The sequence below is a fragment of the Oenanthe melanoleuca genome, chromosome 1A (genome assembly GCF_029582105.1).
Source record: "Oenanthe melanoleuca isolate GR-GAL-2019-014 chromosome 1A, OMel1.0, whole genome shotgun sequence".
Lineage (NCBI taxonomy): Eukaryota > Metazoa > Chordata > Aves > Passeriformes > Muscicapidae > Oenanthe > Oenanthe melanoleuca.
This window is the reverse complement of record NC_079334.1, coordinates 67425457-67431456: the sequence shown is the minus strand read 5'-3', so window position 1 is coordinate 67431456 and position 6000 is coordinate 67425457. Positions and strand designations below refer to the sequence as shown.

The following is a 6000-nucleotide window of genomic DNA, read 5'->3' as shown; positions in this document are numbered from 1 at the left end:
TTTTTTTTTTTTTTTTTTTTTCGGGCAGAGACGTTTCCCAATTAGCCCAATCAGGCTGGAGATCCTAGGTGTCAGTAGTGAGTAGGAGCGAGGGAAGGCACCGGAGGAGGAGGAATCCTGCAGCCGGAGTTGCAGCCGTGGCAGAGCGGCGCTGGCAGCCCCGGGAGGCGGCCCCGCTCCCCTCCCCGTCCCCAGCCCTTTCCCCAGCCCCTGAAAACTTTAGGACGACGAAAAGCGCCTTGGGGGACCCCTCCAGAGACCAACCTCCGCCTTCTCCCCTCTCCCAGAGGTGGGTGGGCTGGAGAAAGGAGGAGCAACCGGCCACTCTGCAAAGCTAAAAAAAAAAAAAAAAAAATAGGAAAGAAAGAGAAAAAGGATAGAAAGCGATTTTAATTTTATTTATTATTTTTTATTATCCCTCCCCCGGTGCGTTGGGCTGCTGTTGCCACAGCACTTCTACACCTCTCCGGCTATTTTATTTTTTTAATTTTTTTTTTTTTTTTTTTTTTTTTTCGGAAAGGGGTGTGTGCCTGCGCGTGTGCCTGTGTTTGCAAAAGAGCCTGGGTGTCCAAGCCGGCTCGGCAGCCACCATTGGAGAGGAGGGCTGGGGAGGAAGGGCTGGCTGGCGAGACAGCCGCAGTGCGAGCCCTCCCCGGCGGGCGGGAGCCGCGGAGCCGGGCATGGCCCCGTAGCGCATCCCTGCCTGCATCCCCTGCCTGCATCCCTGCCTGCAGCTCCGCTGCCCGGCTCCCCCCACTCCTGGCTGATTTAGAGGCGGGAGGGGGGGGGGAAGGGCTGGGGGAGGGAGGGGAGGGGTGATTTGGGGGGGGAGTGAAAACTGGAGCTGCGTTTCCCCCCCCCCCCCAATTCCCCCCCCCCACTCCGGCTCTGGGCGAGCCAGACACGGTTTGCCCAGTGCAGAGAGAGGGGCTCCGTGTTCCGCCTCCGTGGAGTATTTGGGATTGGAGAGAGACACACGCGCACACACACACACAGAGACCATCTGCAGTGTCAATGCGGCGCCTGCTCTGAAGACTGAAGTGGGGGGAAAGGAGAGGAGAGAAAAATTTTATATATATATATATATATATATATATTTATATATATATACACCAAAACCCACCCAAAGCAAGCGAGGAGCATTCCCAGGTAAGGAGCCCCCCGCCCCGCCCGGGCAGCGGGGGCTGAGGGAGGATGATGCCCCGGAGGATGCCCCGGGAGGGCCGGGGGGCTGCAGCGGTACCTGCCCTCCACACCTGGCGGCAGTGGAAGGGGGGGCTCTGGGAGGTGCCCCCACCGCTGCTCCCCACCCCTGGGTCCTGGGAATGGGATGGAGGGCAGGGACCCCCGCGGACAGCGGGCTGAGCCGGGGGGTTCGGGCACGGCCCCTCCGCCCCTCCCGGCCCGAATTGGGAGGATGCTGGGCGGGGGGAGCGCAGCGGGGAGCCCCCCTTCTCCACATCCCCAGCGCCGTGCCCCGTGTCCCCCTTTCCCGGGTCCCCGATGGCTTTTTCCCCATGCACAAGGCTCAACTTTTCTCCCCGGAGGTAGCGGCTCCAGCCGCGCAGCCCGTCCCTCGCCACCCTCGCCATCCCCCGGCTGCGGATTTTCCTCCCCTCGGGGGGTACTTTCCCCCGTGGATGCTCCAGAGCTCTCCTCGCCCGAGGGGCTGGAGGCATTTGCAAACTTTTCCTGCTCCCGGTGAGGCTGCAGCTGGACGGGGCTGGAGGCAGAGCCCTATTCCCGGAGAGGATAACACCTCCCGGGTGCCCGATGGATGGGGTGAACACCTAGGAGAGAAGGGCAGACCCCCGTTTCTTCCCTTCCTGCAAGGTGCTGGAGAGTTTTCCTGCCCAAATCCCGGCTGCGGAGTCAGCGCTGCTAAACCTCCCTCCTTTCCCTCGGTGCATGTGTGTGTGTGCTGCAACCGAAACCTGCGTATTGATGCTCTGCGTTTATCAGACATATGCCCTTAAATTATGTACGCCGGGAGAAGTGATCTAAACACCGAGCCGCGCGTTGTTTTGGTGGAAATCTAATACTCCGGCAGCAGCTGAGTTGCTCCCAGATAAACAAACCCGCTTGCTCAGCCCCAGCAGGGCTGTTTGGGTTTGTAGCGGCTGCATGTGGCTGCTCCATCCCCAGCCCGGAGGAAATCCTCCTCCTCCCGGGGCTCCATCTGCTCCCGGTGCCGGGAAGGGATGCGGCGTTCGTGGTGCTGGATGCGGGGGTAGGACCCGCACGGCTCGCCCTGGTGGGGAGGACCGGGTGGAACGCGTTCTCCCAAAAAAACTTCCACACCCAGCCGGGCAGCCGTGCTGGAGGCGCACCTGATTGTCCATCGCTTCCCTCCGCTGCCGGGAGGCGATGCTTGGGACGAGAGGTTTTGGGAAAAGCGTCCAAAATCCCGATATCTGACGCTCCCCAAGTCCTGGGGGTGAGTGATGCAGGGGGGAGGTTTGGACCGGGACCCCGAAACTGCCGGGGGATGCTCTCGTTCCGCGGGAACAATGATGATGCCCGGGGATTTTTACAGCCGATGCGACTGCTCACAGCCTTCTGGGGACTTATCTTGAGCGTGCACCAGTCCTGCACAAATATTTTGGAAGGCGGAAAGCGTGCTAACTTATTTTCTTTACCTGCCCTGTGTTTCACCCGGGTTTTGTTTATAGAAACCCGAGAGCGGGCAGGAGCAGCGGGACACGGGGGGGCAAAAAATCTCTGATTTTAATTCCGACGTGTGCCTCGCAGTGTGGGATTAGGTGATTCCTCCCCAGCCTAAGCCTCTGGCTGGAGGGGCAGGCGATGCGAGCAGCGTTTTGCCTGTGGTTTCTTTGCCGGGGGAAGTGCGTGCGTGTTTGTTTGTGTGTTTGTTTGTTTTTGTGTGTGGGATCCTTCGCTAGAGCCGGGCTTCAAGCGGTGCAACAGATGTGTGTCTGCCAGGTTGGAACACGCAACCCCAGCCCCGGCACGAAAACCTGGGCTTTTCTTCCCTCCTCTGCCCAGACCCACCCTCCGTGGGGGTGTCTCCTTCCCGAAAGGACCAGCCCAAGGCTTTTTCTCTCTGTCCCATCCTGAACGTGCGGTATCGATACCGTGCGAAATGAATGACAGCCGCACGGTCTCAGCGTTGTTTATGTCCGAGGCGGGTGTTTTAGAGCCCGGGCTGATGATCAGTCACGGTGCTGTAGGGAAGCATTCGCTTGATGATGCTAAGTGCCTTGCAGGCGCCGCGGGCTGGCGTGAGATGCGCTCAGCGCGCAGCCCGGCTGGGCAGGGATGCTGCGAACCCAAAGGGAGATGCTGAACTTCTCCGCAGGGAGAGGGAACATTGGAGCTTTTCCTCACGGGTTCGCCTGCCAGCATCCCTCCCTGCAGCTCGGCGGGCTGTGGATGAGGCGAAGCGAAGGGCTGAGCAGAGCAGGAGAGATGCTGAGCTGCCGGGGAGGCAGGAGCCGGCTCTCAGCCCATCCCGGGGGGCTCTGCGCTGCCGGAGCCGCTTTCATATCAATTCCTCTACTTTCGCAGCCTGAGGAGGGGGAGGAGAGATGCCGGCGCCCCTTTTGTGCTGCGTCTTTTCCCTTTTACTGACTCGCTTTGTCTCTGCCTCCCGATGCCCTCGGCGCCTCGGCTGCGGTAAAACCGAGCTCCCTCTCGCCCTGCCGGGGTTGGATCGGTGGGAAGAGCCTGGCAAGGTCTCCCGATGCTCGGGGTGTGCTGAGGGTTAACGCCGTATGGGAATCAGGTTCTTGCTTGGAAGGGAACCCTGATAAAGGATGCTGTGGCTTGTGCTCCACTCTGGGATCTGACCTGGGGAGGGTGTCAGAGGTGGGGCTGCTGAGTTTTGGAGCGAGCAGTGCCGGAGTTTGGGGCTTGGCGCTGCCCACATGGGTGCTGGAGCAAGGATGGCGTGGTGTCCTGGGAATCACTTGGCTCCTTTTGATATATTTATCTTTTATAACCCCTCTAAGTGGGGTCCCACATAGCTGAGTCTCCAAAGTCTCATGTCCTGCCCACAAATCCCCCTCCCCACGCCGGGATGAGTTTTGGGCTGTGGCTGTTCCTCCTAGTAAAACTCAAACTGGTGATGCTCTAACAAAAAGCATCTGGGAAACCTTTCTGGCTCTCTGAAAAGCTTCAGAGGGCTCTTTCTTACTCCTTCCTTTTGGCTTGCAAGACTCAGGGAAGGGACAGCAGCTCTCCAGGCGCCCAAGGCAACGAGACTTCCCGTCTGTGCAGAGAGTCTGGGCAGCCCACTGCCTTTCTGCAGGGCATCAGCGTGCTTCCCTGCGTGACTGTCTGCTCTGAAAAGTGCTTTATATCCCTCAGCTTTGAGCTCTCAAGGAGCCTGTGACAAAAAGGAAAAAAAAGAAGAAAAAAAAAAATTACGTAGTGCTGCCCACATGTTTTTCACTCAGGCTCTGAATGGTTTTAGAACATAACTATGTGCTCCATTCCTGTGGTGTGGATTGGGAAACTGAGGCACGGGGTTTTAAAATATAACCATTTACTCAATTCCCATGGTGTGGACTGGGAAACTGAGGCACAGAGAGGCAAAAAGCTCAGTCCACATTTATTGATGAGGAATTCTCACTCACCAGCCTGAAACACGAACTGAGCCCTAAGTGGGACTTAGTGATGAGAGAGGGAGTGGTGCCCTGCCCTCCAGCCTGGGCTTCAGCAGCCAGGAGCAGCCCTTGGACAGAACAGGATGTTTTCAGGATTGAATTTTTCCCAGTTAAAATGGCAAATGGGTGCTTTGAAATGAGGAAATATCATAGAATCATGGAATTACAGAACAGTTTGGGTTGGAAGGGACCTTAAAGGCCATCTAGTTCCAATGCCTTGCCACGGGCAGAGACAACCAAACATTTTGGGTTAGAGAATTGGCCTGGGAGCAGCTGTGCTTTCATGGACCTCAGTCCCAGTGCCTTTAAAATTTGCTGCTAAAAAAATGTTTTTAATCACCTTTGGGAATGGAGACATCACTGCAGAAATGACGTGCTGAGATCCCTCAGCCTGGGTGGTGATTTTCTGTATCTGACATTCTCCCTTGGGGTTTTTTTGACTCATCCCAAAGAACACTCTGGGGTTTTTTGTTGGTGAATGAGCTCTGTAAGTTTGACTCATCCTTAAGTGGCTGCACGTTGTAAGGGGGTGAGCAGCCACCCAGGTAAGAGGTGCCAACTCTGTGTCCCCAGGCACCAGGGCTGAACCCTTTCCTTGGTCAAAACCCCTCTGTGAGCCCTTAGAGAAGCTCTGAAGGACTTGAACAGGCAACCTTTGGTTTGAAAACCCAATGATCTCTTCATTTTAGACACCTGTAGCCCTTCAGCCCAGCTGATGTGAACACTGCCAGGAACATGCTCCTTCCAAGGTGATCCCTGGAGCCATGTGGGAAGCCAACTTTTTACTGAAATGTGATGTTCCCAGCTGTTCCTACCTCAAATACTAATGTTTGGAGAAGACACCAACTTCTCAGAGCCTGAGGGAGAGCAGTGGCTGGGTTCAAACCCCCATCCCACTCACTTTGCTGCCTCTCAGCAGGTTCCTGGACAGGAATTACTAGAGTGAGCGAGTTCATTTGCAGACTCTGTGACTTGCTTTTACTCCAGGCTTTGCCTCTGAGAGAATTTCCCCCCTTTTAAAAAAGTGGTTTTTTAAATGCTTCATGCAGTGAAACAGAAATCCAGACCCAAAAGTCAAGTGACTGAGATTCCCAGGCTTCTTTTGCATAGGGATAAATAAAAAGTGCTGCTGAGCCTGGCTGGATTTGCACTTGTTACCCAAAAGAGAGATGTTGCACCTCTGATTATCCTGCTTTTCATGCCTGGTCTCTGAATTTCCTTCCACATTATCCACACCCTGATCTCTCAGGGCTTTCCCACCCAGCCATTGGCAATAAGTTTATGGGATTTGACTGGCACTTGAATTTGCCAGGACAAGTGAGTGGCTCTAATGCTGATAATACAGGTTAGCTTCCCCTTACAGGCATTTGCA

The 6000-nt window shown here is 55.9% G+C and overlaps 1 protein-coding gene across 3 annotated transcripts in view; it reads left to right on the top strand.

Annotated features, from left to right (window-relative positions):
- Positions 1-849: 849 nt before the first annotated feature.
- Positions 850-6000, top strand: part of PLXNA4 (plexin A4) — a 435362-nt gene continuing 430211 nt past the window's right edge. For 2 of the 3 annotated variants that reach the window (XM_056482452.1, XM_056482453.1), the window contains exon 1: positions 854-1149. The gene's annotated coding sequence lies outside the window, so the exon portion shown is untranslated. Of the gene's footprint in view, positions 1150-6000 lie in introns of all 3 variants that reach the window. The other variant, XM_056482450.1, reaches the window with a different exon arrangement.